Here is a 10,701-nt window from a genome sequence, read left to right on the forward strand (position 1 = left end):
GGTTCAAAGCACCATGCCTGCATGTACGTGTTGCTGAGAACTGGGCGTGCGGCTTGGTGCATGTTAGGCAAGTTCTCTACTAACTGAACTGAAAGCCCAGCCCATGCAATTAAAAAAGAAAAAAAAAAGATTTCTCTAAGAAACAACAGGACAGACAAGAGCTGTCAGAATCCAGAACCCTTTCATAAAGATAGCTACTGTGATTTTAAACAAAACAATGAGATAGATTCTTCTTAAAGACCAGATCTCTAAGATGATTTCACCCATAACCCTGTCGGTAAAGCCGGGGCAAAACTTCACTTCAGTTTGGAATGAAAGGGTGGTTATTGAAGTCTAGAGTCAGAAATTGAACTTCTGGTATCATTTGGGTTTTATTAGTGTTCCCCCCCCCTTTTTTTTTTTGAAAAGGTGATCCTTACAGAATAAAATGTTTTCAGGGTACACCAGTCCTTTCCTGTCATTTACCAAATGAGATTCCCTTGGTCATTTTCTTCTGCTAAACCCCAGAATCTGGGCAAGCTTACTTCGGTTTCAAACTATGTACGCCTAAACCTTTAAGTTTTTCTTAGTGCTCAGACCCGTTGGAATCAGAAGTTTGTTAGCACCAGGGTATCAACAAAGCCACTGGTCATTAAATATGGAGAGCATCCAAATTTCAAAGTTAAGTGTCTTCACCAAATAGAGGAACTCTGGGCAGTTGGAAGATACACACATACCCCACGTTGCCAGAGAAAATAATACGGACCTGACAATCGACAGGCTGGCTCTTAGACAGACACATAGATAGAATTAATGTGCTTTTTCTCATGCAAAGGAAAAAAAATTAGATGCAAACTTTACATTTAAAACTGCATTGTTCGCCTTTAATCTGGCCACCATCCGAGTGGTGATCTGTATGTTAGAGGGGAGATGAATGGGCGACGTTGGCAGGGTCTGAAGCTGGGGGATGAATGTGGAAATGTAGAATGGATGTTTCTTTTTTTCCCCCTTTTCTGGCTTTGAGTTGACTGTTGTTTCTGTCTGTTTTTCAGAACTGATCCGCGAGGACAGGGAAGTCAGTGTGGGCGGCTCTCGGGAGCCTCCCTCTCTACAGCTGCGGCTCAGAGGATTACCGGGCTTCATCCACAAGGCAACATTGCACCAGTAGCCTTTGAACAAAAGTCATGGATACTATTAATGATATGATAATCCTTAATCGACCTGCCTCCCAGTAGTGATTATACTGACATGGGAAGAATATCTAAGTCGTGGAGGCAGCCCACAACAACACTGTGCCATTGTTCACCTCGGGCTTGACCACAACTAACTTTTTACCGGCATCCTCTACCGTCACCTTTCTCTCGGGAGCCTCCTCCCCAATCCCCAAGGGCCCCAATTCATTCTCCCAACCCATCATGGTTGAAAAAAAAAAAAAAAACCTGGCAAAGAAACCCCTACTCTTAAATCTTTTTTTTTTTTTTTAGATTTTTTTTTTTTTTTGCAAGTTCCCACACACATTTGATGTCGTCTCAGAATCCACGCTGTCAACTGTCTCCAGGCGCCATTTCCATCTGAGAAGGGGACCACACAAAGGTTGGCTCGGTGGGTCCCAGTGAAGATGTTTTAATTGTCTCACAATAGATCTTCTGCATTGTACTTGCAAATCCTGCCCTTCTGCTCCCTGATAGCAGGTTCAGAATTAGACAATTTGTCAATAAATCTCCCCCAAACTCCTTGCGAAGCCGAGAGAATATGGTTTCCCGTTTGATACGATCCAGACGCTAGTGGAGAATGTTTGATTCACTACGTGACTAAACTGCTCTAGCAGACAAATCGACTTTACTCCGGCCATATACTACAAGCAAGTGATTCCCACAGGAAGAAACGGCTTTATGATTTATGTAATTATGTCTGGGGGATCAACACATCCACATTCACATTTCAGATGACTTCGTATGAGTACACTAATGAGTCTTAACACACACACATACCACACAAACACACCACACACACACACACCAAACACACACACACACACACACCACACACACCACACACACACACCACACACACACACACCAAACACACACACACCACACACACCAGACACAAACACACCACACACACACACACACCACACACACCACACACACACACACCACACACACCAAACACACACACACACCCTAACTACCACTCTGAGTTAATTATTCTCTTTCCATCACTTAGATATTTTAATAAAACACCATTTCCTTCTCGTACCAGACAAACCTAGATGAAAAACTGCAGCTAATATAATTTTATAGTACTCTTTAAGAGTATTCTTCTAGAGCACAAATAGATAATAGTTTTTAACCCTTTAATAAGCCATGCTTACCTCACAATGAAACAGCAACGTGAAGTAAACTTTTTTTTCCTAGTAAGGGTCTCTGAAAAGGGGCATTTTGAGAGATGGTGAGCCAAAAAGTCATATCAAGTCACCTTCTCATTAGCCTTTGCAAATATTGTTTCTTTGGAACATTATATATATTATTATATTAACATTATATATATTAGATCATACATATAATCAAATATATTGTTGATATTATGTATAATTTCTATAAGCAGTACTAAGCAGTACTAACATCTATAATGAATATGAGAAAGGTACATATTGGTCAACATATGACTTTAACAGACAAACGACCTACGTGTTACATACCTACAATATTTTCAGGGTGCATTCTATTCCAGACTTGAGGGAAGGAAGTGAAAACAAATTGTCTTTCCCCCTTCATCTCCCATCTCTGATACTTGGAGCTGACAGTAACTGTACCAGTTCCCTGATTTAACAGCAAAATGGTGGAAAAAAAAATGCTCAGAATATCTGAGCCACTTCTCTTTCGGGGGTTAAGTTCTGTAAAGACATTCATACCAAAGTGGCACTGTAGTTACTTGTCAACTACAGCCAAGTATGGTAGCGTTCTGGTTTACGTCAAATGATCGTTTAATGATATTAATTAAAGCATGTACCCATTTCATCTATGTGTGCACATCTTCTAGCAGGAAAGCACACCCGATCACCACCACACTTCAACGCTGCAAATCATAGCTCTCACTACCCTTAAAGATACAATGTGTTATAAAATACTAGCTCTGGAGCCAAGCTGTCAGCATTAGGAAGCTCTCTGGGTATGCTTGTGAATCTGCAAGGTGTAGACAACAATGCTTGCCCCTGCCACCTCAGAGATTGGTATTAGACTGCCGTTGCTAAAAATAAAAATAAAGGGCAGTGGTTCTCAAACTGTGGGTCGGGACCTCTCAGGGACTGAATAACCCTTTCACTGGGGTGGCCTAAGACTGCGGGAAAACACGGATGTTTACATTAAAATTAATAACAGTAGCAAAATTACTAAATAACTAAATATAACTACTAAAATAACTAAAAGTTATGAAGTAGCAGTGCTTTATGGTTGTGGTCATTACCACATGAGGAACTCTATTAAAGGGTCACAGCACTAGAAAGGTTGAGAATCACTAGTATAAAATGACAATGAACTCTTCTTATGGCTTGAGTTTGAAATATTCCCCACCCCCACCCCACAGCCTCAGGTTTAGAGTGTTTGTTCCCAGCTGGTAGTGCTATGAATGGGATGGGATGGGGTGGGATGGGGTGGGATGGGGTGGGATGGGGTGGGATGGATTGAGATGAGATGGGATGGGTTGGGATGGGGTGGGATGGGATGGGATGGGATGGGTTGGGATGGGTTGGGATGGGTTGGGATGGGGTGGGATGGGGTGGGATGGGATGGGATGGGATGGGATGTGATGGGGTGGGATGGGGTGGGATGGGGTGGGATGGGGTGGGATGGGATGTGATGGGGTGGGATGGATTGAGATGAGATGGAATGGGTTGGGATGGGGTGGGATGGGATGGGATGGGATGGGATGGGGTGGGATGGGATGTGATGGGGTGGGATGGGGTGGGATGAGGTGGATGGGATGGGATGGGATGGGGTGGGATGGGGTGGGGTGGGATGGGATGGGATGGGGTGGGATGTGGTGGAATGGGGTGGGATGGGATGGGTGGGTTGGGATGGATTGAGATGGGATGGGATGGGATGGGATGGGGTGGGATGGGATGGGGTGGGTTGGGATGGGATGGGATGGGGTGGGGTGGGATGGGATGGGATGTACTTTATGTGTATCTCACTGTATTCTTACAATACCCTTACCCTTATCTAACCTTTCCACACCACAGTTGCCCTTCTGTTTTCATGTCATGCATATGTGTGTGTTTATATATAATGTCATGCATATGTGCATATGTATATATTTATGTCATGCATATGTGTACACACACACACACACACACACACACACATTCCATCTATGAGGGGAGAATCCCCCAGTATTATCTTCCCTTTAGATCCCTCCGTTCTCCACTCTGCTCTCCATTCATGAACCAAGATTCTACCTTCGAGGGAAAACAACATTTATCCACCTTATTTCTTCATCGCTGAATGAAACCCCATTGTGAGTATGCTTGCACATATACGTGCGCATGCACACACACACACACACACACACAAATCTTTTATCAATCAATTGATGAAGATCTAGGCTGGTTCAGTCTCTTAGCTACTGTGAACGGTGCGACAATAACCCTGCATTTGCAGGTGTTCTGCGGTGTATTCATTTAGAAGGCGGGGGCATGTGCTCAGGAGTGGCCCAGCTGGGCCATTCGGGAGTTCTAGTTCAGTTTTTTGAGGAATCTGTATACTGACTGCCAGAATAGCACAGGTTTATGTTCCCACCAGCATGGTGTAAGGCTTCCTTGTTCCTCACATCCTCACCAGTCCTGGTTACCATTTTATTATTATTATTATTATTATTATATCACTATTCTGACTGGGGTGAGATGAATCTCAACCTAGTTGTAGCTTTCATTCTCCTGATGGCTCAGGCGGCTGTGGTGACCCCCAATGTCAAAATTACTTCATTGCTCCCTCATTACTGTAATGCTGCTACTATTACAACCACAGCATAAATATCTGACATGACATGAAGGCTATTGGATATGCGAACCCTGTGAAAGGGTCATTCAACCCTCAAAGGGGCCGCAAGGCCGCAAGTCTCAAGGGGTTGAGAACCACTGCCTTACAGCATCAGGAGACACACAACTTCTTACACAAAGGGAGACACTTTGTTTTGAAAGCAGCCAAGCCTCTAGATGCCTGGCAAGCTGCCAATTTCCTCTCGAGGAATTTGAGAAGGTTCTGATAAAGGTTGGGCAGTCCTATCTCCCAAAGGGCTCCCTCGACTCCACAGGTAGCCTTCGACAGGAGAAGTTGCCCTTGGCTGTGACATTCTTTTGAGGCAATTCCGTATAAAAATGAATGAACTAAGTCGTGAACTCCGAGACACCGTTCACATTGTTTCCTCAGAGGTTTGACAGTTGTGAGCATGCCACAAACCTTACCATGTGCTTATATTTCTAAAATCGTATTTTAGGGAGGCATGTGCATTGTTCCACAGCGCATGTGTGGAGTCTGGAAGAGAACATGGAGTCAATGCTCTCCTTCTACTTTTGTATGGATTCTGGGAATCGAACTCACATCCTAAGGCTTGAATGGCGATCACTTTTCCTCTGAGCCATCTCTCCAGCCCTACCATGTGTTTACCAACAGAAAAAATACTCAGCAAAAATACTGACTTGTAATCTGAAGATTCTAAAATGTACTTATTATTTTAGTTTCATGGGAAGACTACTCTTTTTATTCCAAGGGAAATATTTGCTTCTATGAGCACATTGTATAAGCATATGAAATGACCGCTTCACGTATCCTGTACTGTTTCTAGAAGTCTGAATTATTCAAGGAGAACTTTAGACTTAGGAATGACAATGGGGATCTTCTGACCTACACTTTGATTTTGCAGATGAGAAAGCCAGAGCAAGGACATATTAGAGATATGATCCAAGACCCGCAGTAATTAAGTGAGGGTCTAGGTTATAACTCCTCTCATCCAGGTCACCTGAAACCCAACTAGGAGCCCAGCCATATAATCATCTGTCCAGTAGAGAAAGGAGACAGTTGGTGATGACAGACAACAGAGCCTGAAGAAATGGGCTTGACTGTTGAATTGTGCAGGACACAAAGGGCTCCTAGCATGACGTGGGATGCATAATAAACACCTGGCAAATGAACTGCATTGCTTCTGCTGCTGCTGCTGAATTCAGAGGTGCAGTGCGGATCAGTGCAAAGCAGAGTGAGTTTTCAAATCAGGTGCAAATGCCTGGAATGGGATGTTCCCCGTGCTGGCTTCTGTTACCCTGGTAACTCATTCCGTCTCTATTGCTAGTCCCCCCCCCCACACACACACACAGGTAAAGTGGAAACCAAAATGAGATATGATGTGTTAACTATCACATGAGTTGGGTTGCTTGTTAACATGAACAACAACTAGTCTGTTGTTTCCTATCATAAAGACCTTCCTCCTAGCGTTAATACTCCTCCAGATAAGGTAGACCAGTAGGCTCACTCAAATCTATCTCAGTATGCCATATTATATCTATTGTCTATCCTGAGGCTCCTACCCTCTGTCTTCTGGGTATTGATTGATAAAACTCCCTTTACAGAAATTTGCTTGTGATGGACCAACCACACTTCATTTTAAGATTAAAAGCCATCCTGTTAGCACAGTCAAAATAAGTTCATTACTGTTTCCTATAAAACTTGGATTTGACCATTCACTGGAATTTGACATGTTCCCCACCCTATTCCCTAACTGCTGTCCTGATAAGACATTCTGACAAACAATTTTGAAATGTTCTGCCAAGTTCCTACCTAACAAAAAGCCCTGGGAAACCCTCTAGCCGTGCAGGGTTTTTGGCTTTATAAGCCTCACTTTTTCCTATGCTCAGTACTATATTCTCAAAGTCTTATTTAGAGAGATGGTCCTGTCTGACAGAGAATAAAGCTTGCTTAATTTGACCAAAGAATTTGGATAACGGTCTTTACTTGTTCAAAGGGATTAAAACTTGTTATCTCCCCTTCCTTATAACTCCCCCTTTGTCCTGCCCCCTCTCTCCATTCTCTTAAGTACTTCACGCTGACTTTCTAAGGTAAAGACTGTCTACTTAGGTAATATAAACACATCTAACCAACTTGGCATTCCCAAGTAGTGACTGTAGAATAAGAGCCCCCATGAAAGGTCAAAGAACATTGGGAAACATAGACTAAATTCTATGGCCAATAAGGCCAATTTGGAACCCGACCCTCAGACTCTCTCACACTTAGCATTTCTTTTTCCAGTACCTGTCACTCAACCTGATGCTCTTCCTCAACCTGTAGCACACCCTGGCAGCCTCTGCACAGGGACAGGAGTACCTGTCCTATATACAATAGTCCCAACCAACGGCAGGTGGGAGCTGGTGGATGTATCCACCTCCTTGTCTGCAGCGGGCTAGCTCCGAGGGTGATGGTATGCAGGTTCCCAGACACCCAAGCAAGAGAGAACTCCAACCACCCATCATCGGTAACTTGCTCACCCATGCTTCCTCCCCTAAAGTTCTCCCCCTTCCTGTCTCCCCCTCCCACCACCCCAAATCACCAGTCATCACTTTCTGGATTCTATTTGAAATAAATCACTTGCCTCAGGGTCTTCCTGGAGATTCCTCACATACAACAGAGATATTAAAGATTAGAAATCCTTCAGAAAATAAACATATCATTGTACCAGCTTCTGCAGTAGGAAACAAAGCCTTGTGGGATGAAAGAAGTGGATCCCTCGGTGATGTCTCCAGGCTCTACGGGATGTGTGATGGGGAGTAACAAATCAAATCAAGTTATTCATTGTCCCTTTTGCTATCAAGAGTTGACTAAATTTCATGGTAAAGAGTACAGTAATGAGACAGGGAGGAAATTCAGGGGGGAAAAACTGCTACAGGTGAAAAAAAAAAACAAAACAAAAAGTATCTTTAGTTCCCTTGCCGAGTAGTCTCAATCAAAACTTTCAGAAGGCTTGGAGAAAAAAATGGTCAATACTGACCAGAGTTTTAAAAAGTTAAGCCTTATATCAAACTATAAAATTCATTCATACATAGATTTAGAAAGTGTTAGAAAAAAAAAAAACATTGGCATCCAAAATAGAGACATACTGCATGGGGACATTTCTAAGTGTGCTTCTGCTTCATCTTAGCATCCAGGTAGATAGCCTCTGAGGGGACACGGGAAGGCATTGTCTGGGGAGGTGAGACTTGAGAAGACAATGAGGGGAAAGGTCATGGGGAACACAGTGTATCCTGGGAAAAACTCACCCCCACACGTGTGGTTTCCTTCCCCGCTTGGCAAATACGTTATGCTTTCTTTTGCATTGTCATCTTCTTCCGGGTCTGGGCTCAACCTGAAAAGACTCTACGCTAGAAAAATAAATAGCCTTGCTGTTCTGAAAATCTTTTGTCACATAAGATATTAAAACGTGAGCTACAACGCAAGGAAGTGACGTTGAAAATGGCTTTTAGGGCCACATTCTCTGTATCGAAAGGAAGACCAAAAATTTACAAGGGGGTGGGGGCGGGAAAACACCAGCAGGAGCTGGGTGTCTCCGGCATTTCCGTCTTCATCAAGGGGGATTCTGTCAAGTGGCAACTCCAATTCCTCCTTCGTAATCTCCACACCAAACCTGAAACAAACGGCAGTTAGTCACCCCCCAAGTTCACGTTTGGGTCACCCGTACCCACAAAGCCCTCAGCATATGGCTGCCATTAATGCATTGTTGCTGCTGCGGTCCTCACGATCAAGAGCCCCACGTGAATATCAGAGGTTAATCAGGGCTTTGGTTGGCTCGGCTTTCTCAGAGAAAGAGATCCCATCACAGAGTCCCTGCGCTGGTGGAGCACAGAGATAGAAATACCAGCATGTTGAATTGCGTGCGATTGTCCTCTATAAAAAGTTATTCATTACACTAAAACACTGGTATTGCTTAAACAAGTTAAATCTGAAAGCCTCTCAATTGGACCGCTTAGCATGAAAGAAAACGTGGAGGTGGGGGGAAAGAGCTGGTTTGAAAACCAGCTTCCTAAAGCGCCTGCGTTTCATAATGGCTCTAAGGGCATTCTGCATATAAATATTTTAAAAGTGGCAGTGTTTATTCATTGGGAAGAAAGTGTTTTCATTTCTCAAGAACAATCAAAACATAATCCTCGAATCACAGGCATAAATAAGAATGACTGGCAATAATAACGAACAAGGCGTTCTTTCATCGCCTAGCAGAGCTGGAGAAACACAGCTGACTTTGGGGAAAGAGGAGAATGAATTTTCTTTGGTGATGTAAAGAAAGAGTAGGATCAAAACCTTTTTATTTTTATCTTCAGGATTACTTCCTTGAGAATTGTAAAACAATATATATACATACATATATATGTATATATACATAGCAACATCAACAATGTAACGAATAAAAATGGCTTTTTCCTCCATGGGCTGCAAGGAATTTGATTATTACGTATTTGTGTCTAAGAAGAACATCTGAGGGACTCTGCGGTTGGATGTTCTTTAGTAAAAAGAATAAAATCAAGTATTCGGTCTCACACTTAGAGCGGTTTTTACTGTACTCTCTGTCATTCCTCTTCCTTAATCCCTTTCTCAGCAGAGAGGTCACCACTATCAATGGATAATAGTTGTCATTTCGCCCAAGAAATAACGATCAGTTCTCGGGTTTTATTTGGATTGAAACAGCAAGATATTTAAGAAGAAACAGTTTTATTGTTGGTGTTTTAATAGAGATAGTGGCCAAAAAGGAGGGTACATTAAACTTCAAAAGATCCCTACGTAGTTCCCGACCACTAACTGCAAGTAGATGTGTAGTGAGGGGCTTCAGGCAGGCCTGCTTTTCATCCTGCCCAGCTCCCGCACGGCTAGCTTAGCCCCAGAAATAATAACACACAAGTTATATTCATTTAAACACTGCCTGGCCCATTATCTCTAGAGAGTTAGTTACTGACTAACTCTCATATCTTGATATTAACCCATTTCTAATAATCTCGTGGTAGCACCACGAGGTAGTGGCTTACCGGAAAAGATTCAGCATGTCTGACCTGGTGGCTGGCTCCATGGCATCTGCCTCATAGCCCTCTTCCCAGCATTTTGTTCTGTTTACTCCGCCTACCTAATTTTCTGTCCTATCAAGGGGCCAAGGCAGTCTCTTTATTGACCAATGAAAATAACACAATAGACAGATAACCCTCCTCCACCATAGATGTATAACTAAGAAGAGGTGACTTAGACTTCATTATTTCCATTGTCTGAACTCTCAAATGGTCTGGAAAGCCTCAGGCCTCTTTGTTTTACTTGATAGCCACGAGACAGTGGGAAAATGGCAATAAACACTCGAAGCAAGAAGAACCATGACGCATACATGTGATTTTCATTTGTTAAATTAAAGCATGAACTGGACCTGGTGGGACAGACATGTGATCACAGAGACCAGGGAGGCTGAGATGGGAAAATGTGAGTTCGAGGACTGTATGAACTATGATGACAGGGGACACAGCTTTGCTGCTATGGTGCTCACACCTGTAATCGTAGCCCTTGGGAAGTGAGGACAGAAGATTGGGGCTTCAAAGTCAGCGTCATAGCAAGCGGGAGGCCAGTGTGGACAACACCCCCACAATAAAAACCAAACAAGAGAGGGGCTAGGGAGATGGTATAATGCGGGCCGTGCAGGCACGAGGACTTG

The 10,701-nt window shown here is 43.3% G+C and overlaps 1 long non-coding RNA gene across 2 annotated transcripts; it reads right to left on the reverse strand.

Moving 5' to 3' along the window:
• Nucleotides 1-835: 835 nt before the first annotated feature.
• Nucleotides 836-8,894, reverse strand: LOC146890606 (uncharacterized). 2 transcript variants are annotated; one of them, XR_014998505.2, is made up of 4 exons: nt 8,282-8,894; nt 2,357-2,408; nt 1,496-1,660; nt 836-1,148 (listed from the first exon to the last, which is right to left on the reverse strand). It is a non-coding gene; the product is annotated as an uncharacterized LOC146890606 (long non-coding RNA). The 2 variants fall into 2 exon arrangements; XR_015736185.1 differs by lacking the exons at nt 2,357-2,408; nt 8,282-8,894 and having other exon boundaries at nt 1,496-2,001.
• Between the last annotated feature and the right edge of the window lie 1,807 nt (nt 8,895-10,701).

This window comes from Myodes glareolus, chromosome 23 (assembly GCF_982192425.1).
Source record: "Myodes glareolus chromosome 23, mMyoGla1.1, whole genome shotgun sequence".
Taxonomy (NCBI): domain Eukaryota; kingdom Metazoa; phylum Chordata; class Mammalia; order Rodentia; family Cricetidae; genus Myodes; species Myodes glareolus.